This window comes from Drosophila tropicalis, unplaced genomic scaffold, assembly GCF_018151085.1.
Source record: "Drosophila tropicalis isolate 14030-0801.00 unplaced genomic scaffold, ASM1815108v1 contig_443, whole genome shotgun sequence".
NCBI lineage: Eukaryota > Metazoa > Arthropoda > Insecta > Diptera > Drosophilidae > Drosophila > Drosophila tropicalis.
The window spans coordinates 1,915,289-1,943,093 of NW_027172907.1; the positions used below are offsets into that span (position 1 = coordinate 1,915,289).

The 27,805-nt window shown below is 38.3% G+C and overlaps 1 long non-coding RNA gene across 1 annotated transcript in view; it reads left to right on the forward strand.

Moving 5' to 3' along the window:
• Positions 1–27,162, forward strand: part of LOC137573835 (uncharacterized) — a 65,946-nt gene extending 38,784 nt beyond the window's left edge. Inside the window, exon 3 of the long non-coding RNA XR_011031929.1 lies at positions 26,850–27,162. This is a non-coding gene — a long non-coding RNA (uncharacterized lncRNA). The remainder of the gene's footprint in view (positions 1–26,849) is intronic.
• Positions 27,163–27,805: the final 643 nt, after the last annotated feature.

Genomic DNA, 27,805 nt, shown 5'->3' on the forward strand with positions numbered 1-27,805 from the left:
GCTTCAGCTTTTGCTTTTCGCATTTTGGATTGAGAATTGAGAATGGGATTGGGATCAAGACCCCCTGCAGTAGTGCCAATGAGCTGTTAATGTGAACGGCAAGGATTTCATTTCATTTTCTGTTGGCTTTAAATTTGTGCCCTAATGTTGTGGGTGAGATTGGATTTTAATGGCATTTGCTTACTGCCACGATTCACCGATACATACATATGTATATGTAGGTACATAACATATATGTACATATATATATATGGGATATGGTTTTAGATATATTTAAATAGTTTGGCAGTTGGCAGCCCAAGGCGTTTTGGTGTCAACAGCATGTCAGATCGAGACAGTGAAAACTGGGCAGCAGACATGTTGCTGCTACCTCCTACTGCTGCTGTTGCTCCTACTGCTGCTGCTGTTGCTGCTATTATGAGTTTTCCTTTTGGCCAAGCTTATGAAGCTGCATTATTGGCTGAGAGTAAACTTGAACTTGACTTGCTGTGGGCAGTTGTTGTTAAGCTTGTCTGTCTGTCAGCTTTGTGGGGTCGGCAAAGGGGTGGAGGATGGTGTGGTGGTGGGCCGATGGCGAGGGGGTTGGGTTGTCTGGGCGTTGCCGATAGTCAACAACAGCAGCCACTTGGCTAGACATTTTGCCTTACTGAGTTTGAGTTCTAGTTCTAGTTCTAGTTCTAGTTGTTCTACATGTTGTTGCTGGCTGACCAATTAATTCATAAGGCTGACATTTATCACATTTGGTTTGTTGAATCAATTAAAAATTGAAAGAGAGCGACAAATATTCATAAATGAATGAAATATTTTGACATATGTATGTAATTTTATGCATTTGGGAATACCTTCAATTTGGAGAAGAACTTAAGAACTTATCTGTGGGTAAATCTAGTCCTAGTTGATCTTTTCTTACCAATTCACTAACGGCACATCTTTCGCCCATCAATCTTTTGGTCAATACTTCGGTACTGACTACTTCTTTTGCGCAATGTGGTAATGTTAATTCCATTGGACCATTGGATGGCGCACAAAGACGACAAAGTTGCCAATGATTTAGTGGAATTTTTATGGCAAATTTATTTGCAGAAAAACGAAGAGAAAGATATTTTAATTGATTTTTCAGAAAAAGTGTGGGAAGACAGCAGCAACAGCACCATCAGCAGGAGTTGCCACTGCCTCAAGACACGGCCCAAAGCCAAAAAAGGCATTCCGGCAAAAAGAAGAAGAAGAAGAAGAAGGCATCCAAAGAAAGTAAGCCGAATGCCAAATGATATATTGATTTGTGCGCTGTTATTAAATGCTTGTGAGCAAAAGAGACAACGCCAAGGCAAAGTAGCAGCCACATCAATTTCTGGTTTTGGAACGGCCTCGACTTGAACCGACCCAGGATATCAGAAGGAAACTGTGCAACTGGGGTACACGCCAAGGGGGTGCAGCAGTATCAGCAGCAGCGAACGCATAATTAATGCGAAAACCAACGCACTTGATGCGTAAGGCCAAAGACGAGGAGTACACAGCGGGAGCAGGAGTTGCAGTTAAAGCTGGAGCTGGAGCTGAAGCTGAAGCTGAAGCTGGAGCAACTGGTAACAACTCCCCACGCAACTGAAACAGACCTGAAGGCAGACCGCAAGCGCACTGAAAGAAACCAAATGAAGTCCATACATATTTCCAACTCCAGAACGCTCTAACTAAATGCTATCCTTATAGTTAACTTATTTATTAATTATTTTGTCAATATTTTAGTCAATTCAGTCTTTAATGTAATGTGTACAGGAACTCATTAAAGTAACATAATGTAGAGCTCTAAAAATTGCCATTGACAGAATTGAAAATTGGTCTTTGGCTCTAGTTTTGGCCTTTACGATTTGTCGGATGTTGGAATTTTTACTTCCACTTTCTATCCATCCGGGTCGGAGTTAGACAGCGACTCATTCAAATGCTACCAGGGATATTCTTGCAGTGTAGCAAAACATTCGCATCAACTCTTTTCGCTCCCTTGCTGCCGCGAAATTCCGGAATTTTTAATAATTGCACTTGTTGCGCCCAAAAAAAAAAAAAAGACAAAAAATGAAATAAAAAACGCAAGAGAACAGAAAGAAACAAACACTGGGAACAGTGGGAGCCAGCTCAGGTCTACTACAGAGTCAAAAGACAAGGCGACGATGAAGACGACAACGGCAACGACAACGACGTCGACGACAACAACGAAGCAGCGAAGATGACGCGGCAAGGCTGCAGGTGCAACGAACGAGCAGGCGAACGAACGTTTTTGACCAAAAGAACGACCGGGCGAACGAACAAACGAATCGGCAAAGACGTTGCGTCTGCGTGGTCATGCTAGTGCCACCTACCTGCCCCTAACCTGCCCCACCCCACTGCACCCCACCCAACTGCATCTGCTTCCATCAGCACGATGGTTGCTCGTTGGCGAGATAAATTATGTCGCTAATGCAAAGTGCTCCGCTTTATGCAGCAGTCAAGAAAGACTTTAGGAAAAGTTTGTGCACAGGGAGGATGAAGAGGAGGAGAAGCAGGTGGAGCAGATGGTTGAGGGTGAGCAGGTGGACGGGGGATGACGACAACAACAACAACAACAGCAACAACAACAGCAACGACAACGACAATGACGATGGAGAAGAAGACGCAATGCGTTTGGCTTTTATCTTGTCTTGAAGTTGACTTTGCGGCTCTGGACTCCGACTTGGATTCGGACTTGGTCTCAAACTGTGGAGTAGGCGTAGGCCATATTAGCGGTACAACTTGCAGAAGAACAACCACAAGAGCTAGAAAAAGAAACAAGAAGAAGATGATGCTGATGCTGATGTAGAAGCAGAGTGCTGGAGAAGACTGTAGAAGAGGGGCCAAGAAAGACAGGGAGGGCGGGGCGGTTACAGAAAACCCGCTGATAAAGTGACATCGTTAGGTTGGCTCTGGCGCTGTCTGGCCACGCTAATTACTCGGCCCGGCGTTTGTGGCGTGGGAAAAATACGAAATAGAGAAAGATGGAAAGAAAATTGCCATTCACAAAAACAAAAAAAAAAACAACGAAACAAATGAAATTCAAAGAGGAAATAAACTTGACATTAATTAGGCCAATTCCAAAATCTATGATAGGTCCTACTCCCTCTTACGCGATTTCCATGTAAATTCTCGTCAAAATGTCATCCATTTGCATGAGGTTTTCCCATTTTGGCCATAAATCGTGAACAATCGACAAAACACAAATGCTGTTTGGATGGCCGCGAATTCTAACCCCCTTCCCCCGCTTTGCCAACCATCTCTCCAACTCTCTCTCTTTCTCTTTCTTTGATTGTTGCTGCCGCTGCATAGGCGATAAAAAATTGGCCTGGTCTGAGCATCCCAAACGCGCCATGTTTCGCCTGACGACGACACCGCCACCACCGCCGCCTTTGCCGCCTTTGCCGCCACCTCCAACGCCGCCGCCGCTGCCACCGCCACCGCCACCGCTTTATATCTCTCGATTCTCAATTCTTGGCAAAGAATCCGGCGAACAAGTCGCAAAAGTTTACGTGAACAGAGATTAATATGTCCAATTACTGTGACAAAATCGCAAAATGTCGTCTGCATTCCCATTCGGCTGGGGCGTTAGTTCGGTGCTTCGTTTTTGGTTTTTGGCCAACAACAACAACAGCAATGAAAATCAAAAACAAAACAAAAAAATGATATAATAAGTGCGCGAGAAATTCGAATTTTGCGATGGCGGCGACGGTGGCGCGTGCTAATTAACGTCAAGTGGCAGTTTCCCCCTCAAAACCAAACCAAAAAAAAAAAAAAAACAAAAATACAAAAGCAAAAAGTAAGAAAACTAATTTGTGGAAAAGGCACGTTGCAATTGCCGCCCCAAGTCAACCCCCATCCAAAAGAAAAATGAAAACAAAGACCCCAAAGCTAAGCTAAGACTTTCAAAATACCCAGTAATCGGCAGATAAGACAGCATTAACAATGCTGTTTCTCTAATTTGGTTTTGAATTTAAGCAGACTGATTAAGTAATCAATGATATTATGACATAATTGAGCGGAAAAGACAAATCATTATCCACAATGTGTTAGCCGTGCTTTTAGTTTCCAAAAACATACAGAAATGACTCAACTCCATGTAAGAAGTCGGTATAATCGGTTAGAACTTGGCGAAAATATCTCAAATATTCTCAAATAAGTTTCACTTGAATCTGTAAGTCTGTCAATTTTCAAACGATTCTCTAAGTTCATATATCAGTTTTCGCATTAAGAAGTAATCCTTAAGATAAAATCATGATCAACATTTTTCTTAATTGAAGAAAAATGAGGATAATCGATGAATCAATCAAATTTCATTTGAAAGCAACAGGAATCAAAAAAAAGGCATTGACCAGAACCAAAAGAGATGCATTTTGAGTTGAAAATTAAGAAAGTGTAAAATGGAGAAGTGGGTTGTGAATAATCTGTTCCCTTTTTTCGGTTTAAAATGTCAATGTTTTGGAACTTTAACTAAACTAAACTTTAACTAGTAGGAAAAGTTGAGTTTGTCCGTCACGTGAATAAAACGTGTTTTAGTTGTAGTTTAGCCATTAGTTTCAATTTTAGTTATAATCATTAAAGCTCAAACTGTGAGAATAAGAACTTTGAAATGAATTTTGAAAGCAATTATTTGAGACATAAGACGATTAATGTTTCAATTAGTCAAAAGTCAATTAATATTAACCGATTATTACTCAACACATTCAAATATATAGGTACATATAATATAAATAAATTTGAATCGTGTTTGCTTTTCCTTTAATTATCCAAACTTTGAGTAGGAGAAGAAACTCTTTCCTTTTTGGTTTTTATAAATAACTTTAAATAGAAGAATAGAGACAAATATTCTAAGTTAGTTACTGCCATATTTTTAATTAGTGATAACCTTCTTTCATATTCAAGGTTCATATTTAGGATATGCAGGAACAAATATTCTCAATGGATTCAAAGAGCATTCTGAGTTTTTTGTTGGAGCATGAAGAAAGGTAGAAAAGGGAAGCTTAGTTAAGTTACGATTGTGTATCCTTAATAACGGGACTTTACACACAGTTGCGGGGTATCAAAACAACAAGCATACAAAAAAAAAGGAAATACAAAAAGGAAAAAATTATTTAAAATTTTCCATGTCACGTTATTTTGCCGCAAAAAAGTTTGACAATTTTCCGCCTCTTATTCTTGTTGTTGTTATGCATTAAATTAATTTCGCCTTGTCTTTTGTTGTTGTCCACCCTCCACCCCTCACACACACACACACACACACACGCTTGTGCCCCTTGCCACTTGCCTGTTTCTTTTACCTAAATGGTAATAGAAAATGAAAATGGCTGCCACAGCCGGCAAAAGATTTTCGTAACAGCTGCAGGAGGCCGTGCTCTCATTTTTATTTCGCGTCAGTTTCGTTTGTTTTTTCCTCGTCTTCCCCACTGTCCACTCCCTCCCTTCTCCCTTCTCCCTCCTCCCGTCCTTCTCTCATCAAAAGCGCAATGTTTTTGTTTGTCATTTCATTTGCAAGAGTTTTTATTAGTTGTTGTTGCTGTTGCTCTTGCTAATTTGAACATTTTTGCCGGCTAGGCGAAAGTAAACAAGAGTCGCACATGCTCGGCAAATGTTTGAATAAATATTTTTAATTAAAATTTTACACAAAGGTAATACAAAAAAAAAAAAAAAAAACAAACCAACATGTGAAAGGGTTATAAGATGTCAGACAACAAAGAACTAATCAATATAACCAACATTTCGAGATGCAAATCGTTTATATACATATGTATCTTAATATTTCTATACATTTTTTCACCTTCAATTATGATTGATGTTCCGTTTAGTTTAGGCCTTCATTATAATTTCATCTAACGCAGATAAGAATTAAAAATTTAAACAATAATTTTGAAATCTTCTCTTGAAAAGTAAGTATATTGTTTCGATATTAGTAAAACTATGAATTGAATACGTGTAAAAAGAATGTAAGATTAGGATACTTATCACTTTCCGGATCGTGTGACTGATATAATGTTATCCTTTAATTAGTCAGTCCTTGCAACTTGTAACGTTAATATAGAAATCAGGCATTGCCGAGAAACTTCATTCAGGGGATTCAACAAAAAGAAACCAAAATGTTACCGATATCAAAATATATATATTAACTAAAAGTATTTCAATTTTAGATGTTAAAAATAATTGAAAGCGAATTTGAATTGCCTTTTTTAGTGCACTTTGTACTTTGTACTTGGCTTAATCCGTTAAAACCAAACCAAATTAGACTAGTCGCTTAAATTAGTTATATAAATCTCATAGATAGATTGGGCTTGCATTCTTTGATTAAATATTAATGTTATAGCTCCAGTGGTAAAAATGTCGAGTCAGAATCCTTTTCCAAAGAAGATTCTATGATGATATGATGATTCTAAAGCTTTACATTTAAAATTTTTGCAAAAATATTATAAGAATCGAAGGCTTTCAATTTTTGTTGACCATTGATAGTACTTTGAAAATACTACAAAAAACTATGTTCTATAAATTGTATAAACATAAATTTTGTTTGATTTATTTAACATAGGTATATTTTGGCAGGGCAAGTGGGTGACATCTTTTCAGACGTTTACCGTGGATTTCTAGCCTGGAGAAGTTCCGAAGGCATTTCTCCGGGATGACGGGATGTTCGGGACTTTGTGGATGACTGAGTTAGGCGTCTTTAACATCCATGATATGATAAAAACACAACGACAAATTATGACAATTGATAAAGTTTATAGTTTTGTCTTTTTTTTCTTTGCGTTTCGATTCGAATCCCTAGATAAGATAGATTTTCTTCGACTGGTTTTCTTCTTCTGACCATAAATACATTTTTTTTATTTTGCTTCAATTTTCAAACAACTTGGTTACTATTTTAGTTCTATTTACTTTCTCTAGAGTAGATCTTGAATGATTTTTCTCCATATTCGATAGCTTTTCCCTTTGACTTGCGACTTTATGGATTTCTTTTCTTGTTCAACCCCAAAAAAATAGAAAAAAAGTTAAATGATTTCAGTTAAAGTCTTCGTTATGGACTGCAGTGCAATTTTGAAAACGAATTGCTAATGAAAATGTCATTTGAAAATTGCAGCACGTACATCTCTATCTTCATCTCCTCACATGGCAATTTGTTACCACTGCTGATGGGAGTTGGAAGCTGGGAGCGAAGGATGTTCCGTTTAGGCCAAAAAGTAAAATAAAATGGACTCTTATCAGTATCTCTGCCCCTCCCTAGTTCTTCCTCGAACTCCTGGACTTCTTGTGTGGAAAACCGCATTCACGTTCAGCCCAAAATCGCTTTGCCGATTATCGCATTTTTGCATTTCTCTACGCCGCCAACAAAGTGTAAAATTATTTAATGGATTGCGGTGGGTGGATGCAAGAAGGGAGGAAGTGGGTGGCTTAAGCAATTGATGGGCATGCAGCGATATCATTTGGCATTCCCCTGCTCTTGCACCTCCTGTTCGTCTGGTTGTCTTGTGTTTGCTGCATTTTATTTTGTAGGTGTTGCTGATTGCGGCACGTAGACGCGGCGCGTCCGCACTTGAAAACCGAAACTGCAGCCAAAGATAGAGAGAGTGAGAGAGGGAGGGACGGAGGGAGGTAGGTAGTTGGGGGCAGATGATGCGAGGCAGGTGAGGCTCAAATTCAATTTAACTTATTCAGCAACAGCAGCATCAAGCCAGGTTGTGCTTGTGCCATAGCAGATGCAATCAGGCAAAAAGTCGAGGCAAAAGCTATCGATATCAGTTTGTTGTTGCTGCTGTTGTTGTTGTTGTTGTTGTTGATGTCGAGTCAAAGGCAATCGTGCAACACGGCATGTAGCAGCTTGTTATTGCTTGATTGCCGCTAAAATTAAGTTGGTGCTTGGTGAGAAAGAGACTTCCCAATGATAAATCACTTAATTGCACAGAGAACGCGTAAAATGGAAATTGAGCATGGTCAAATGCAGAAAAATGAAACGGGTAGGGGTTGGCGGTGGGGGGTTGGGGGTTGGGTTTGAGTACTGGGTGTTGGTGGAATGGGTTGTTTATCGTATCGAATGCAAGAATGGGGGAGGAATCAATTGCTTGCAATTGAGTTGCATTTGAAAATGAGAGGGGTATGGGTATGGGGTTGAAGTTATGGTTAAGTTTGGTTCACCCGCATCCATAAACCCGAATGATGATTGCTCTGATTGCTGGCTGCCCACGAAACCAATATCGATGCCATCGAAATCAATGCCTGACAAATTGACACAATTGAGCCAAACCGGCATGAGTCAATTGAGCAAAACAAAATCAAGAGAAAAGCAAATCAAAAATAAAAGTTTCACACAAGCAATGACAACAGCAAAAGCAACAAAAGCAGCAACAATTCCTCTTGCTGTTGCTGATGATGACGTTTGTTGCTGTTAGTAGGTTTGCTTACCCACCGATATTTCTGCCGTTCGCCAATTTATTTTATTGTTTTCCAAAGGCAAAGCGTACAAAAAAAAAAAAAAAAAAAAAAAAAAAAACACGCACAGTGAGTCAGCAATTTTCGTAAATGCTTTAACACTTCTAATAGTTTCCATTTGACATATTTTCACATATATTTCAACCACTGTGCGTTCATTTTGAAAGTGAAATAAATTGTCAGCCACAATTCTAATTGTGCGGCACACACTTCTTTCTCGGCAAATTTGGTGTGGGTTGCCGACAGCCAACAACATCATCGACAGCGGGAACTACAACATCAGCAACATCAATTAAACCAGCAGCAGCAGCAACAACAACAACAACAACAACAATACAAACGCCTCGCTTAATATGCGGGTGTAAAACTTGGTGTTGCCTTTTATCGGTTTTTGATTTTTGTTTTGTCACTGATTTCATTTTGATTTTGATTGCAAATTGAAATCAATTATTACCCTTTTTGTGCATAATTTGTGACAATTTGTTGAATATGTGGGAATTAAACTTTCCCATGCCATCATATATACATACATACATAAATACATTCTTATACAAACACAAATGCCTATCTATTTAATAGCCACCTGACTGAATATTTGATATTATTATTAATAAACCAACTAAATAAAACGAATCCCCCCCTTAACGACCCACGCAAAATATCTGAAATAAAAAAAACAAAACACAAGAAACAAGAAAAGAAGATCAAGTTAAGAGCCAACTAACTGACTGTGGCGACTCAATTTAAGCAAACGACTCTCCAAAATGACTGATTAAAGCTAAAGCTAAGGAGGGGCAGATCACAATGAATATAAATACAAACAGAAATGAATAACAGAAGACAACAATCATTTCACTATAGCACTAAAGACGATGAAATGCTCTGTAGATTTCATTTTAGTTAAACGAATGCATCCATTTAGCTTAAACTGAGGACTTTGAATAATTTTACAAAATTATTGACTTTTTAAAGTCGTCCGATGGAACGGACTTAATCGATTTGCAGTTCATTTCAATATGTGAGATATTTGAAAAGATTCCCAAATTGTGAGAGTAAACACAGTGAGAAGTGGTTTTTTGTGAAATACATTAAAAAGTTATAATACCCGATTATAAGGTACTCAATGCCGAGACGAAACACAAGCGACATACACAAATTAGCATTTCCCTTGTTGTTTCAGCAGCAGCCAACAGAACTGACGACACAGAGTCGGCTGTCGACGTTGTCGTTGAGGCTAAGACAAGCCCAATTCCGAGCCACTCTCTTCACCAGAGTCAGAGTCGGAGTCGAAGTCGGAGTCGAAGACGACTCATCATTAAAATGTGTCCCAAAAAAAAAAAAAAAAAAACAGAACTTGATAGCGACATTCGCCTGTCGTCGTCAATGTCGCTGACAAAGGAAGCCGCCGAAGAGAAAAATGCGAACAACCTGCATACTCCCACTGTGTACAGTGTCTGCACCTGTCCTCCATCTTCATCTCCATCTCTGTTGCCTTCTCTGTCTCTGTCCTGTATGCGTCCTGGGCACGTCATTTAAATTACATTAAATTGTTTGCGCTGACCATGAGAGTTGCGGCAAATAAATTCGTTAAAATATCTGAAGCCAAACACAAAAAAAAAAAAAAAAGGAAAAGAAATATATATACATACATATATATATAAACTTCTCGGGTATAGAGCAAAAGATTTGCTGCTAAAGTGGAGCAACTGCAACATCAACAGCAACAGCAATTTATGCGACGGGAGCAACAGTTGCTGCTGGCGGGCATTTGATTTGCAACACAAACAATGACAACGGCAACAAATTTCATGAATGAAAGATTGTGCTGGACAGGAAGTGCATAGCATAACGGACGCGGAGGTGGAAAGGATGTGCTTTCTGCTGCTGCTGCTGTTGTTGTTGTTCTTGATTGTCTGTCGATAGGCGCGTTGTTTTGTCAGTGGGTTGCACAAAAATGTTGCTCAATCAGCATGCATAATGCAAGAGGAGATGCAGGAAGAGGTGGAGTGAAATGAGTACGGCGAGATCGACAACGGCGACGGCGAGCAGGAGGAGACCTATGTAGTTAAAAGGAAACTGGACTTGACAACGAGGGTGGCTTTTGTAGTTTAACAGACGTCTCACAAATTGCTTAAGTCAAACAGACCAACAGCCACAACAAGTTTATACAAGCAAAACGATAACGAATTGCTATGGCTAAAATCGAGATCAAGAAATCCCACGACGGGAATGAAATCAAGAGTACGAGGCCAAGAATGTCTTGAGCTTTGGCCAGACATAAACGCAGTGGCTGCTGCTCCGGTTGCCAATTACACAACTTGGACATTGACATTGAGGTTTTGTCTTCGTGTTCTTGTCCATCCTTCATATTAAATGTATACCTTCTCCTACCCCCCATGATCTTCCTTGCCATATAAGGGTTGCACTTTAACGAAGCGCATTTATATTGTAATTATTTTGTGGCCTTTTGGCGTTAATTTTCGTTGACCGAAAAATTGCAGAGGCAGGCACCTGCAAAACAGTAGCTGGAAAGAAAGAAACAAAAAAGTTGCTCAACCACCAGCAAGCAGCAAGCAGCAACATCACCAGCAGCAGTAGCAGCAACAGCAACAGAAGAAGTTTGCAATCATTTTAATTCAATTTACAAGTTGAAGTGTTTGCCTCTCTTGCCAACACTTGCCAAAGGAAATGGAATTTGCTTTTGTTGTTGTTGCTGTTGGTGTAGTTGTTATTGTTGTTGCTGTTGTTGTTGCTAGTAGTGTTTCTGGTTCTGGTGCTAGTTTGCCTTTATTTTGGCGCTGCTAAATTAAGATTCCATTAGTTTTGCGGGCTGACTTTGTCTTTGCCAAATGGCATCTTAGAAATGCTTGCCTCAGGCAACGATAAATCTCCTAAGTGTCAAATGATGTGCACACACACAAACACACACACACCAGAGAGAGACTGAAATAAGCTGAGTAGTCAGTAGTCGCCTCCTCCTTTTCGCTAAGTGCCTGGCAAAAAGGCGAAACAATTCCCTCAATTCTTCGTCTCAATTTCTCTAACAATTGAAACGTGTCGTAGACAATAAATTCCAAACTACAATAAATTATTGCTATAAATATTTCGCCAAAGGTTTTTTTTCTTTCTCTCTTTCATACTCTCTAAAGTGTCAGACAACCCAAAAATTGCATTAGCAATTGAGGGAGCAGGCAGCAGGAACACAGAAAGAATATATATACATACATATAAAAAGTAAACTCTGGTAAAGTCAAGTGAGATTCGTTTCCATTTTCCCTCTTTTTTTCTTGCTTTTTTTTCCCCCTTAAATTTGGTTTTTTGTTCTCACTGAAAAAAGGTGATCAAAAAATTGCATTGACAATAAATCGCTCATCGCTTATGACAAGAAGAGAAGAAGCAAACTGTTGACCAAACCCGAAAGTCCAATCCTTTTATGGTCAGGCTAAATAAATCATCACAGGCCGCACAATGATGAAATTATTATTTATGCAGTGCAGTTGCTTCTCTTTCTCCTTTCTTCTCTCCAGCTATCTCTTTCCGCCTCCTTTTCTCACAGTGAATAGAATCAAGGATAGAGAGGGGACTGTGGTGACTGAAGCATGGGCTTCGGAGAGTGGCAATTGTGCCTGTGTGTTCCAGTTAAAGTTGAAATGATATTGAATTGATATGTGTTACAAAACAAAAACATAATATTAACATTGCATTGCATAATTAACATTTTGTCCATATTTAAAGATCTAAATTATAGTGATATTTTAACTTATTTTACTTAAACGCTTAATGTAAGTAAGTGTTTGTACTTTAGCTGACAATTTAAGACTTGTCCTCTATTATAGTACGTATAGTACATCTAAAACTATTGAATCTTTTGGAAAAAACTTCTTTCGATATAAGAACTAAGTCGTTTGACAGATATTCGACTTCGGAGTTGAGTGATGAAATGACGAATAAAATAGAATATATAATTCAATTGAAAAGGAAGATCAAAAAAGTCCCAATAGACAAATAGTGTTAAACATGAATACGGATGGATACAGATAGAGAAAAGTATGTTTGAATGACGATAAATTATAAACTTTTGTTTAATTCTCCCTCTGCCTCTAGCATCACTTCCGGCCAATTATGTCATTTTAGTTCACCTGGTGGTAAAACCTATTTATGCTCTTTCGACCTAAGGAACTTCATTCCATGGAAGCTATATTATGATATAGCCGTTTGATCCGGCCAAAGCCAAAAGGATTCAAATTGTATTTCTTAAGTTGAGTAGCTAATTACATTCAACACAGCGCACATGCTTTTTTTGAATCGTCGATAATGTCTGGTATTGGCTTGGATAAAGTTGCCTTGAACTTCTTTTCGTTCATTCTTTGAAGTTGAAATGATTTTTTGTTATGCAACTTATTCATTAGAGTTCATTAGTTGCAATCAAATTGGAAAAAAAAAAGGAAAAAAATGGACAAGAAACAATTATCACAGTTACGCCTGGCAGCTCTACCACTAGCCAACCCACAAATTGCATCGACCACCGAGACCGACTGTGGCTGAGGCTGTGGATTTAACTCTGGTCGTGGTGTTGCTTACTAACAACAATCTGTTGACCTTCGCCTGCCTGCTCAGGCACACTTGGAGTAAGCCCACCCCAATAGACACAGAGTACCACAGAGAGCGGAGCATGGAGAACACAAAAACTGCCAAAACCAGAGTCGGAGTTGGAAAAGTTGTAACAAGCTAAAAAGCTAGAGCCATGGACTGACTTGACACCCGCTACCCCACTCCCTACCACACTCCCACTCCTACCTGGCCGGGCACTTCTCCCACTCTTCGGCCTTTTGCCATCACCTGCAGGTCTCGAGTCTCGATCGTTTTTGCTTGCGCCTACCGTCACTCCACTCCACCGCACCAAGCTGTAGCACACTGCAACACACTGCAGCACACCACACCACACCACACCGCTCTGTGTCGCTCCGTTTGCTGTTTCAATGGCGTTATTTATGTTTATTACCTCTAAGGTCGTTCGTTACTCGAACGTCTCGGTTTGGTTTGCAACTAGTTGTTGCTGTTGTGGCTGGTGTTGTTGCTGCTGTTGTTGGTGCTGTCGCCGGTGTTGATATTATTTTGTACGCAGATATCAGTAAATTTCGATTTAAAGTGAATGCGCGCGTTGAGTGTCAAATGCTCCAAGTGTCAAAGACAAGTTGTTGTTGTTGCTGTTGGTTAAGCAGGACGTATTACATGGCCTGCAATGGAGTTGCAAGTTGCTGTTGCTGTTGCCGCTGCTATTGCTATTGCTGTTGGTATTGCAGATGCAGATGGAGTTGCAGTTGGAGTCTGTCCGCACCTGTTACCTACCTACCTACCTACCTATGTCTGTTATGTTTCACTTGTTGCTGTTGTTGTTACAGTTATATACATTTCGCTCCATATATGGTCCGAGCATAAATTTCCAATTGTTGTCGCCCGTTTTATGAAGACATACGCATACTTATTTTATTTATGACTCCAAAAAAAAAAGTCCAGAGAGAGAGAGACAGAGATGCAGAGAAAGAGAGAGAGAGAAACAGACACTTTGTTTTATTTTTTATATTTTGTGTGCTAATTTTATCACTTTGTGTGTCGCTCTCTGCCGTCACGACTTCTGACAGCACATAAATACTCATAATTTATTAATACGGTAAATGTTGCATGCAATAATTTCATGGCAAACAGAAAGCGCAAAAAAAAAAATGGGAAAATATGGATACAAATAAAAGAAAAATAAAACAAGAACAAAAGGTGGGTTGAATGCCAGAAAAAGGAGGCAGGGCACAAGTAGATGCAGCAACAAGTGGCTACAGAGCCAGATCTAGATGGGGGGTTGGGGAATCTTTGGTTTAATGTTTGGTGTTTGTGTTTGTGATACAAATGCACATATTTTAATTGCAACAGAACTTGCACCCCCTATACCTTCATCCTCTTCCAAGCACCACTGATAAATAGTAGGCGGGTGGTTTGTAACTTTTCAAAGAAAAATTATAGCATACTGTTTGGGGCAGTTTGGAATTATAGCATTTAAGGGCGGCAAAACTTTTTAGGTTAAATTTAAATACTAATCTGCAAAACAATATTTTCAGGGTTAAAATGTATACTGAGGAAAAAACTAAGTACAAAGCGTAAAAAAAATACCCAAGGAGGGATTCAAAGGGTGATTTTGTGATACACAAATACATTTGTATTTTATTGCTGCACTTCTTTTATGGGCAGAGAAAGTCTCACTGAGTGGTTAAAACACATCCGGAATAGCATGGTAAAGGCGTTAAAAGACAGAGAGTGAAGCGATGAAAATGTACATATGACAGTTTGACAGTTTCTCTTTACAAATTTGAAAGTACAATATTCTACAAAATCATAGGTCATAAAAGGATTTGTGTAATAAGTATTTTGAATTGCAATGAAAACAGATCAATTTTTGATACATGAATATTCATGTTAGTAATTGATAAGCCTTTTAAAAGCCATTCCCGATACATTTATCTGGTAGTCTCATACATACATATGTACATATGTCTTTAGGGTACGCACAAGTATGTACATACATATCTATGTCTTATAAGCATCCCTCCAGTAGCATTTCAACTAAATTTAACCTAATTATAATATATTGTATGTATTTACATATGTAAATATACATATATGTATAAGGACCCATCTGCAGTATTGTCTACAACGACAAAATTGTAGAATTAAATATGTAAACAATGCAGATAATTTCTTGTTTTGTTGAATGACATATGCTTTCCGCCTATTCCAGCCAACGTGCATCTGAGGTTGTGCTCGTCGAATTTTTCTCTTTCGTTTGATCGAAAAATAGTGTATTCTGAACTAATAATAGAAACTTCAGGAATATTCAGGATCATTCCCTTGCTTACAAATTACGCATTCAATTCAAAAGTCTAGAGTTTTAAAAGAGCTTCTGCCAAAACATTACGATAAGCTTGTGCATTGGGAAGATGTGACATCATATAAATATATGTACATATGTAAACTAAAGAAACATCAAGTGAAACGTGTCAATACTCCTGCTGAGTTTACATATGTAAACTAAAGAAACATCAAGTGAAACGTGTCAATACTCCTGCTGTCTTTAAATTTGAATACATCAAATCGATAAATATCGGATTCCGACCTGGTAATCGAAACCTCGGGATTAGACAATAATAATAATAAAAACAATAATAGACAATAATAATAACAACAATAACAATAATCCAAACAGAAAGATGTGACATATAAATATATGTATGTAAACTGAAGAAACATCAAGTGAAACGTGTGAATACTCCTGCGGTCTTTAAATTTGAGAACATATGTATACATAGGTAACAATAATCCGAACAACAGGATCAGGAAATAACTAATGCAACCTGTTCTGTATGTGGTAAGGATGCGGGATTGATGTGTCAGCGTTGTGCTGAGCCTTATTGCAATGATGGATGTCAACGTTCGGACTGGCAGCGCCATAAGTACTTTTGCATTGTGATGCCTCCTTTGGTAAACTATTATGATTTCTTAAAAACAAAACCGAAACCGATTGTGGAAACCAATCAAGAGAAACTTATTGTGAAAGCCAAGGAATCGCCTTTGGTGTCGGCGGTTCTATCTAAGAAATGGCGTGATCATATAAAATTACGTGAAGGCAACGAATATTTTGAATGTCGTGTTACACATGTCGATAAGAGTGGAATAATTTGGCTAATTGATGTGGCAAATTTGGAGACTGTGGAGCACTTCACTGAAAAGATGATCGAGGCTATGAGTAAGCGCAAGCCCTGTGTGAGGATTGAGGATTTGTCAGTCGACGCCCTGGTCGGCGTGACTGTTGACAATAAGGTTTTTCGAGGAAAGGTGCTTGGATTGCATCCAAAGCTTAAGGAAGCTGATATATGGCTAATAGACTATGGAGCTACATTTACCACTGGACTGGATAACATTTACTTACCCCTATTACCTATGGCAGATGCCAACGCTTTTGCATTTCGCGCAAAACTACCTAACGCGGATAGCGAAGCGGTGAAGGTCAACAAGAATGTCACTTTGCGCTTGTTAGGCACCAAGACGCACGATGGGATATATCATGTGCAACTCAAGCCCAAGATGGCTATACCACTAAATTTGCCCGTGAAGCTGTTGCAGGCGAATGGAAATGTGAAAATAGTGCATATTTTTCAACCACACACGATTTTGTTGCAAATGAAAGCGCTTCATAGCTTGAATGATGATTTAAATGAAGCACTAAAAGATAATACTGTCATGCAATTCACTGAATCCCCTGCCAAACCCCTTGGCACATTCTTTGTGGCTGCTCAGAACGATAAAGGCTATCGTCGAGCTTTCCTCTTAGACTTTTTTGAAGAGCCAAAGCCGCGTTATCTAGTCTATGAGATGGATGAGGGTCGTGTTAACATTACCAATAAATTGCGTCGCATTCCCGGCGAGCTTTCTGCTCATCCCATGCGTGTCTTTGCCGTAACCTTGACCAAAGGCTCACTAAAAGAGTTGCTCAGTCACTCTGATAATTTGAGTGTACAAATTAATTCCGACTCTGAACCAACACGATGCAGTAGCATTACTTTGTTAAAGGGATCCAATGGCCAGGAGATTTGTGAAGGACGTGCTCGGTCTTTCTTTGGCAAGTTGGCCGATATTGGTGTAAAATACTGGGAGAAGCCAGTGACCACAGGTCAATCGGTGTTTATTACACGCATTTTAAGCCATTGTGAGCTATACGTTTCGTCGGTGGAGACCAAAAATTATACAGAGATCTTGCGCCGTTTGGAGGGCTCATGTAAACCATTTGCTGACACTAAAAACATAGCTATTGGTTGCATTGTACTTGTCCTTTGTTCCACTCAGGGTCATTTCCGTGGGGAGGTCACTGAATGGAAGCTTAATGGCAACTGTGTTGTACGCAACATTGACTCTGGCCATGAACACGAGGTGTCAAAGGATGTATTGCGCATATCTTGCATTGTCAAAGGATGTATTGCGCATATCTTTCATTGATAATTTGCCAATTACTCTAACACGCATTAAGCTAAAGACCATTAGTGATATTCCTATTGTTGCTGTGCCTGCAAATAATGCTGCTTGTCACATGTTGAAAGCGCTGTGCGCTGAAGCAAAAGAATGGACAATACAATATACCGATTCCACTAATGAAATTGCTGATTTACTAGCAGCCGAAGATCAAACATCTCTGGTGACTCGTTTATTGCCACAGGTCTTTACACCTCACACAAAAACGGATGTTGTTGGCGTTCCCTCTTCATCTGAAGTAATAGAGGACACAAAGTACCCCTCTCTACCACCATCACCAATCAGTTCGGTGAAGTCGCTGAAACTAATTGGAAATCCCACACCCGAGATGAAGACATCTTCCATAGAACGTTTTTATTTTAAAGATATGAAAATCAAAATGATTCCATTGGGTGAATCCCTCGAAATCATGCTACTGAATTCAGTTGGAGTCCATAAGACTGGCTTTGTTACGGCATGTAATTTCTCTTGCGATCAGGAAATTGCAATTTTTCAAAAGATACTCGATACGGTCGAACAATATGGTCAAGATAAGAAGACTAAAATGCCCGGATATGTGCCAGAAGTTGGAGAATTGTGCACCAGCCTGTTTAAGGACTATATGCGTTGGTATCGCGGCGTTTGCCAGGAAGTTTGTGGCGACAAGGTGAAGATTCTATATTGCGACTTTGGCAATATCGATGAAGTGCCCTTGGATTACATAAAGCCAATACCAGGAAACTTGGTTAAATTTGGTTATGCCACCAAATGTTACATAAATGGATATGGCAAGGATAAGAATTACGCTCTTGTGGAAGAATATCTCGTGAAACAAGCAAAATTGACTTGCGATGTTGAAGAAGGACACAAGCCGAATACCCGTTCTATCACCATTCTCAATTTAGAGAAAATCTTGTCTCAGGAAATAGCTTAGAAAACAAAAAGCAAAGTTCTTTGGAGATATTGGAACGCTTTTTTTCTTTTTTTTTATTCTTTACTATTTGTAACTTTTTGAAGGTTTTGTACACACAATGTCTGTGTGAAATATGTTTTTACGTTTTTTTCTGACGTTATTCCTAAAGTATTGAATATAATCATTTAATTTAGAAATATGTTGAAAATGAAATTTGTCAACCATTTCGAAGTTAGAGCAAACTAAATTGTCTAACAAACAGACTGTAAAAAAAAAAAAAAAAAAAAAAAAAAAAATTCCCTTGCTTACAAATTACGCATTCAATTCAAAAGTCTAGAGTTTTAAAAGAGCTTGTGCATTGGGAAGATGTGACAGCATAAAATATATGTATGTAAACTGAAAAAACATCAAGTGAAACGTGTCAATACTCCTGCTGTCTTTAAATTTGAATACATCAAATCGATAAATATCGGATTCCGACCTGGTAGTCGAAACCTCGGGATTAGACAATAATAATAACAATAATAATAACAACCATAAATTTGAGAACATATAGGTAACAATTATCCGAACAACAGGATCATTAAATTGGGTAAAAATTACGCATGTTGGAAAATAGATTAAAAACTACCTTCAATTCAAAAGTCTAAAGTTTTAAAAGAGCTTCTGCCAAAGCATTTCGATAAGCTTGTGCATTGGGAAGATGTGACAGCATATAAATATATGTATGTAAACTGAAGAAACATCAAGTGAAACGTGTGAATACTCCTGGGGTCTTTAAATTTGAGAACATATAGGTAACAATAATCCGAACAACAGGATCATTCCCTTGCTTACAAATTACGCATTCAATTCAAAAGTCTAGAGTTTTAAAAGAGCTAGTGCATTGGGAAGATGTGACAGCATAAAATATATGTATGTAAACTGAAAAAACATCAAGTGAAACGTGTCAATACTCCTGCTGTCTTTAAATTTGAATACATCAAATCGATAAATATCGGATTCCGACCTGGTAGTCGAAACCTCGGGATTAGACAATAATAATAACAATAATAATAACAACCATAAATTTGAGAACATATAGGTAACAATTATCCGAACAACAGGATCATTAAATTGGGTAAAAATTACGCATGTTGGAAAATAGATTAAAAACTACCTTCAATTCAAAAGTCTAAAGTTTTAAAAGAGCTTCTGCCAAAGCATTTCGATAAGCTTGTGCATTGGGAAGATGTGACACCATGTGTTTTGTAACTAATTAGCAATTTTTAAAAATAAAACATTTATGTGACAAATCGTTTAAAAACACAAAAACCCGGTTTAAATTAGAAGTTATTGATTTAAGGCATTTTACTTGGGATCGGTTGAATTTTAATGTTTATTCATTGAAGTCCTAAGTAAAACTAAACGTGCTTCAACAAATAACACAATTATATAACTTCAACAACTGACGCATGATGAAATACATAAGGCGCTCTCGTCGGAAGCCGAAGCTTACCGAAGTATACACATAACTTCAGGGCACGTTTGCTCACTCGCATCACCGTCTCGCTCATCCTCAATAGATACTCAGAATACTATTCCTTTCACTCGCACTTATTGCAAGCATACGTTAAGTGTATGTCTCTTGCCGACGGGACCACCTTATGTTATTTCATCATGAACTGACGTAAGAAATGAAGGTTGCCACGTTTTAAAATTATCGATTATGCTGTCGATATCCGATTGGAAAAATACTTATCGATGCTAGTCTATTTCACCTCTCTAGTTTTATTTTCCATTTCGTAGCTGAATAAATATTTGGTTGGTGAACTTACGGCACGGCAAAACCACTAACCATAGATGGGACAAACTCATGTTTTTATACCATACACCCATAGGGTGGTATTATGTAAATATATAGTTAATTGGAATTTCGGCCACGCCCCTTTACCCCCCAGGAATCACATAAAACTATTTTTCTTAAAAAGTATAACAGCTAGAGACATCAAATTTTGTTTGTATACCCGTTTAGTTAGCGCGCAGAAATTAATTGTTCAAACTTTTTGCCACGCCCCCTTACGCCCCCAGGAATCACATAAAACTGTTTTTCTTAAAAATAATAGCTAGAGACATCAAATTTGGTATGCAGACTAGTTTAATAGATGCGCAGAAACTGGCTATTTAAAAATTTTGACACGCCCACTTCCGCCCCCGCAAATTAAACAAAACTGATTTTATCAAAAACAAACCAAGCTAAAGTCACCAAATTTAGTATGTATACTGGCTTAGTAGGCGCGCAGAGTATATACATATATTTTCATATTTTGCCACGCCCACTTCCGCCTCAACACTTAAGAAAAAACCGATTTCCTCCTGTATTTTTTTGACTATCGCATCGGCAGACTAATTAATCTTATCTATTTCTACAAAACTACCAAATTTTATTGAAATCGGACTAGAAACATGCAAAATATGCGTATGAACGTATTTTACTAAGCGGTCCACAAGGCCAGAATTGGCCGTTGGCTAGTAGCGGCGCTAGAGTGCTCGTGTGTACGTAGAGTGAGCGAGATAGCACATACTATGAAACATGTAAAAACAATTTAATGGACATATGTACATTTGATTTTCGAAATTTGAAATATTTGTTTCACCTGGTGTATGGTATACCCAAGTCGACGAGTCGACTTACTTGCTTCATTTTGATTGCAAACGCTAGCCTAGTCATGGAACCCTAGAGAACTTCGAATATCGTTAACGAAGGTTTTTTTTGTCTATTATTTTTATTTACATATATAAAAATAAACAAAAAGAAAAAAAAAACAAAATAGAAATAAATAAAAAAAGAAAAATAAACAAAAAAAACCTTCGTTAACGATAATCGAGTTGGGATTCGAACCAGGGATATTCCGATCGCCAAGCGAACACTCTATCGGCACAGCCACCGGGATACATATGCAGCTGAAGCCAATATTTCTTGATATTCTTTCGACAGGGGCATATCCTATTCGCATTGTCGCTGTTTTGTCGAAAATTAAAAATTTTGGTCGAGCGAGCTATTGAAATGCGATGTTGTCCAACTTCACGTCACACACACACTAGGAAGCCTGAGCATGTACCGACGAGTGTACACATACATAGACAGAACGAAATCACAAGCGACATAGGCCTGCCTTCGTCGTTCTGTAGTCTGTGCTAGACTAAATTATTTTCGTAGCTGCTTGGCCCTCTCCCCACTTTACGCTCTCATTGAGAGTACGAGCGTTCGGGTTTTCCCGAAGTTCTCTGGGGTTCTATGACTAGGCTAGCGTTTGCAATGAAAAAAACATGAGTTTGTCCTATCTATGTGTTCTATGGTTAGTGGCAAAACCTTATGTATGTACAATCCTCCAAAGAGATGGTGGATGGTCTTTAAATTTGAATGCATCAAATCGATAAATATCGGATTCCGACCTGGTAATCGAAACCTCGGGATTAGACAATAATAACAATAATAAGATGTGACTTATAAATATACATATGTATTATAGCGAGTAAAACACGTCTGTCTTTGGTGAGCTCTCCATAAAAACTGAGCCGCTCTCATTCTTTTTATTTAAATCTCTCTGTTCTTTTCTATAAACTGAGACAGCACGCTTCTCGTACTGTATCACTGCATAAAACTTAAAACTAATTTGTAACAAAGAAAAGAGTAAGATATACTTAATCCTAAACACTGGGGGAAAGAGTAAGATATACTTAATATTAATACATATTGCTACAGTATGTAAACTGAAGAAACATAAAGTGAAACGTGTCACTACTCCTGCTGTCTTAAAATTTGAGTAAATCAAATCGATAAATATCAGATTCCGACATAGTATTAGAAACCTCGGGAATAGATAATAATAATAATAATAACAATAATAATAACAACCATAAATTTGAGAACATATAGGTAACAATAATCCGAACAACAGGATCATTAAATTGGGTATAAATTACGCATGTTGGAAAATAGATAAAAAACTACCTTCAATTCAAAAGTCTAAAGTTTTAAAAGAGCTTCTGCCAAAGCATTTCGATAAGCTTGTGCATTGGGAAGATGTGACATCATATAAATATATGTACATATGTAAACTAAAGAAACATCAAGTGAAACGTGTCAATACTCCTGCTGTCTTTAAATTTGAATACATCAAATCGATAAATATCGGATTCCGACCTGGTAATCGAAACCTCGGGATTAGACAATAATAATAATAAAAACAATAATAGACAATAATAATAACAACAATAACAATAATCCAAACAGAAAGATGTGACATATAAATATATGTATGTATGTAAACTAAAGAAACATCAAGTGAAACGTGTCAATACTCCTGCTGTCTTGTAAACTGTAAATATCAAAAGCAAAGTCTATAGTAAAGATATACTACATCATTAATTGCATTTTCTTTTTAGCTTTGGATTGACGGACTTTCATGGGTAATGGTTTATTGCGTGGACTTGAAGCTTTAGAAATCTGTGGCAAATACGAAAATACCTCAAATGGTCATACAATATTACTAGTCTCGGACCACTTGGGAATCGGATGATGATAGTTCAGAATAAAAAAAAAATAAAAAAAACTTAAAACATATAGGTAACAATAATCCGAACAACAGGATCATTAACTTTTGTAAAAATCATTACGATAAGCTTGTGCATTGGGAAGATGTGACTCCATGTGTTTTGTAACTAATTAGCAATTTTTAAAAATAAGAAAACATTTATGTGACAAATCGTTTAAAAACACAGAAACCCGGTTTAAATTAGAAGTTATTGATTTAAGGCATTTTACTTGGGATCGGTTGAATTTTAATGTTTATTCATTGAAGTCCTAAGTAAAACTAAACGTGCTTCAACAAATAACACAATTATATAACTTCAACAACTGACGCATGATGAAATACATAAGGCGCTCTCGTCGGAAGCCGAAGCTTACCGAAGTATACACATAACTTCAGGGCACGTTTGCTCACTCGCATCACCGTCTCGCTCATCCTCAATAGATACTCAGAATACTATTCCTTTCACTCGCACTTATTGCAAGCATACGTTAAGTGTATGCCTCTTGCCGACGGGACCACCTTATGTTATTTCATCATGAACTGACGTAAGAAATGAAGGTTGCCACGTTTTAAAATTATCGATTATGCTGTCGATATCCGATTGGAATAATACTTATCGATGCTAGTCTATTTCACCTCTCTTGTTTTATTTTCCATTTCGTAGCAGAATAAATATTTGGTTGGTGAACTTACGGCACGGCAAAACCTTATGTACAATCCTCCAAAGAGATGGTGGATGGTCGCCGGCGGGAAGTTTTTTTTGTGATTGCCAAACGAATATTTATATTTTTAGCGGGACTTTAGCTAAAAGTAGCTGATTTCGGTTAAAAAGAGCTATTTGAGATTTCAGTGTTGACAAGTGTTGAACGATTGAGAAATCGGCAAAGTAAGGTTTCGTGTTTTATATTTTTCTTATGGATTATGGCGTTGCCTGTCTGTTTTCTTTTTTGGCACGTATTATAATTTTGCAATTAATCAGTACGATGCACCAGTATCTTAAGTCTGTTTTGGGCGCGAGTAGCCTTAGTACCCAAAGGATTACTAAACAATTGTCAGATAGGTTCTTAGAGCTTCGAAACACCATGTGACACTATGCCAATCAGCTGATTGCCGCAATAATTGGGCAACAGCAAAGGAGATTGACTGGCAAAAGAACTACAGGATTGTTTCCCGGGCTGGCAGCTTTTTACTCAATGCGAGGCAGTCAGCACGAGGACAGGGCCTATAATTGTGCCCACGCAGATGTGGTTGAAGCCAAAAAAAACAAGAACGAGGTTGTGTGGTTTGAATGGACACCACATACATACTTGGCATATGGATATTGTGTCCATTCTGTTTCGCTGGCAAAGGTATTTGGTAAATAGCGGACAAACGGGCAAGTGCACAGGGGAAAAACGACAATTAACACTAAAAAGGATTTTTATTTTATTTTTTTCCCTCTCTTTTTTTTTTTTTTTTTTTGTATTGTTTTGTCTTCAGTATTTTACATGGAAGCATTCATTGATGGCTCGTGACAAGCCTACTACGAGTTAAGTGTAACTTAAGTCACTTTCCGTCTAACAAAATGTCAACAATGGCAACAAGTCTATCAAATAGCCGAGACGAGCCGAGCTCCTCTCTGACACCCACATGGCCCTGAGGCAATAAGCACACAATTTGCATAAGCTTCCAGACGACGACGCACACATACGAGATGGGATGACGACAACAACGATGACGATGAAGAGATCGCCATGGAGGCGGTGATGGTGGAGTTGGACATGGAAGGTGGAGGGTGGGTGACTGAGCAACAAGTAAACGGCAGCCTGCCAGCCATGCAAAGGCAATCATCAAGACAGCCAACGTGCTGCAACATCTTCAGTCTGCCACAGACTTTTTTTTTTTTACCAAAAAATCACTGTCTGTTTGTGATCTAAAAGCCAACATTCAGATACCCTTGATTTAAGCAGTAGATGCACCATGAAATAGCCAAATATTTGTAACCCTTAAAAGGCAATTTTTCATATTCCTTTAGATTGCTAGTTAGTTTTTATGAAGCTGTAAATCGGACTTAAACTCCAAATATTATAAATAATTATATAGAATTTCCTTTTTTATTTATCCAATTGTAAAATGGACAACTCTCAGTTCAACTCTCTTTGAGTCAATTGTTAAGCCTTAATCATGATTCTCCATAATCGTCAAGGGTATTGGAGTCTATGAAAAAATTACCTTAGAATTTCTGCTCTTCTCGTTGGTCGTTTTCCCTTAATCTTAGTCTCATTGGTGTGTGTGTTTTTTTTTTTTTTTTTTTTTTTGGCGCACAAGACATAATAAAAATCTCTTTTATGGCACTTAAGTGTTTTGTGTGCGGATTGTGGGTAGCATTTTACCTTGACTACAGCAGAGATTCAACTCCATTTCCAACTATCCCCCCATCTTGGCCCTCTGCCCACCGCTCTGTACCGTCTCTGGAGCTACGATTTATGCGACTTTTGCCCAAAGTAAATTGCGCATAAAAAAAGCTAAAGCTGGCTATGCTCATGCATTTGATGATGAAGTGCTCAAACAAAAAGAAAAAGGACTGACTAGGAGACAGCTAGCAAGAGGAAAAGAGAGACTGAAAAAAATAAGGAGGGGAAAAGAGAGAGAGAGAGAAATATATGTATAATGGCAGAGCTGGCGGAAAATTTACTAAGTGCAAAAGTTGAATTTATTAGACAAAAAACTTTACTGTTTACGAGCTGTTGTCGTCTCTTGAGCAACAGTTATCAAGTCCAGGCCATCAAAGAGGCCAAAAATTATGAGGCACTCCCCCTGCACCTCTCTGAGGAGAGCAAACGTACGGCTGAATAACAGGTGCAGCATCAGACATCAGGCAGTAGCGTTAGCCTCAGGTCAGTACAGAAACAACAAACTAAAAGATAAAAAAAAAACACAGTTTTCAAGTTCAGCTAAGGAAAAGGTGCGCTCCCACGATACTGGCAAATTACACATGGCAAGAGGCTGAGGATGATGACGACGACGATGGCAATAAGGAGTAGGAGGAAGAGTAGCGAAGCGGTGAACTGGCAACATTCAAATCCCATCAACCACGCAATGCAATCATCATGATCATTATGAGCGGAAATGCAGGAAAAGTAGGAGGTTTTTAACAGCCACCGACTGGCGATTGCCATCGCATTCTCTTGTTTTGCAATTATACAGGGTATCAATGGTATGCCAGACAGCACGAACCTTTAATTGATAAATCTGCAGCAATACCATGTATTAAACCGCATTGAAAGGCGAATTTTAAGCCACTTGATTCAAATATTCCTATATAAGTACAAATCTCGTGAACTGCACTAAAACTGGGGAAACATTAAAGATTTTCGAAATTTTAAGTAAATTGTAATTGTAAAAGTAAATTATATCAGGAACTTCTTTTTAAAAATTCCCTTCAAGGAAAATCTTCTGCTCGAGGTCTATCTTTAAAGAAGTTTAAATCAAAACTTCTGTCAAGAATTAATTTGATAAGATTTGATAAATGATAAGAAAGTATGAGAAGACAGAACACCAAAACACAATTCTTCACACAAAACTGGGCTGATAGATGGCTAGATAGACATGGATGTTGATGCTGATCAAGAATGTATACTTTATGGGGTTGGAGGAGCTTTCTTTTTGTCTTTTATGTGTCTTCCAACTTTTAAGTAACTAACTAAAATGGGTCCTCGCAAAACGATCACAACACTTGTCCCTGCAATGCTTATAGGGTATACTAATAGTCCTGCCTTCCCTGCTCCCTACACAGACATTCCCCACCACTGGTTTTGCTTTTTTTCCTCTCTTTCTCTCTCTCACATTTCTTTTATTTTTCTGTGCAGTTTGGTTCTGGCATCCTGTTCGGTTCTTCATCTGAAACAAAAAAGGCCGCGCGGCATGCAAAAAGTGCCGACGACGACAACCAAGCCGCCGACGCCGCAGCAAAGGCATTTTATGTCGCCATTGCCACAGCAAATGACTTTAATTGCATTTCTCAATGCAGAGGCAGCGGCACCGGCACCGACCGGCAGAGATTTTTTTTGCGCCCCTCCTCCATAAAACAACTTCGAACAGACAAGGCGGCGACTGAGCAGGCAAAAAAAAAAAAAAAAAAATAATACGAAAAATAAGCATCAAGAAGAAATTTCAACTCTCATCTGCAAAAATCTTGATATAAATAATAATTAAATGGATTAGCTTAGATATTATTGACCATTAGAGGATCGCCGACGCCGATGTTGCTTCTGCTTCGGCTTCTGCTGCTGTCGGCAACGCCTCCAGAGGTGAGAGATTCCTCAATGGCGATTAGAGGCGATTGTGCAAACAAAGAAAAGAAGTGAGCGGATCGCGCTTGCGCTCAATTAATTAATGGCAACTGCTTATGAAAAGAGCTGCGATCCGCCGCGCATAGATTGCTATCGAAAGTACATAGATATTTACACTTACTCACACACATTTGGACACACATACAATTGCATTTCTACATGCGTGCACTTAACATACACCTGGGAAGATCCATCGACTGGTGATAGGACAAAGCCGATCCGCACTGCAGAGTTGGCATAAAAGGTCTTTTACACTCCGTTGTGGCAGAGATACTCCTTTTTACACACATACGGCTTTGTTTCAACTTTCATTCATGGAGATTTGAGTTTGCTGTTTAACTTGTGCTAGACAAGACTTATTAAATATATAGTCTATTATAGTATAGTATATAAGGATAAGCCTACTGTTTACTGAGGAGAAGAGGAAATGTGAGAATAAAAACACAGTGGAGACCTACTCAATCTATAAGACT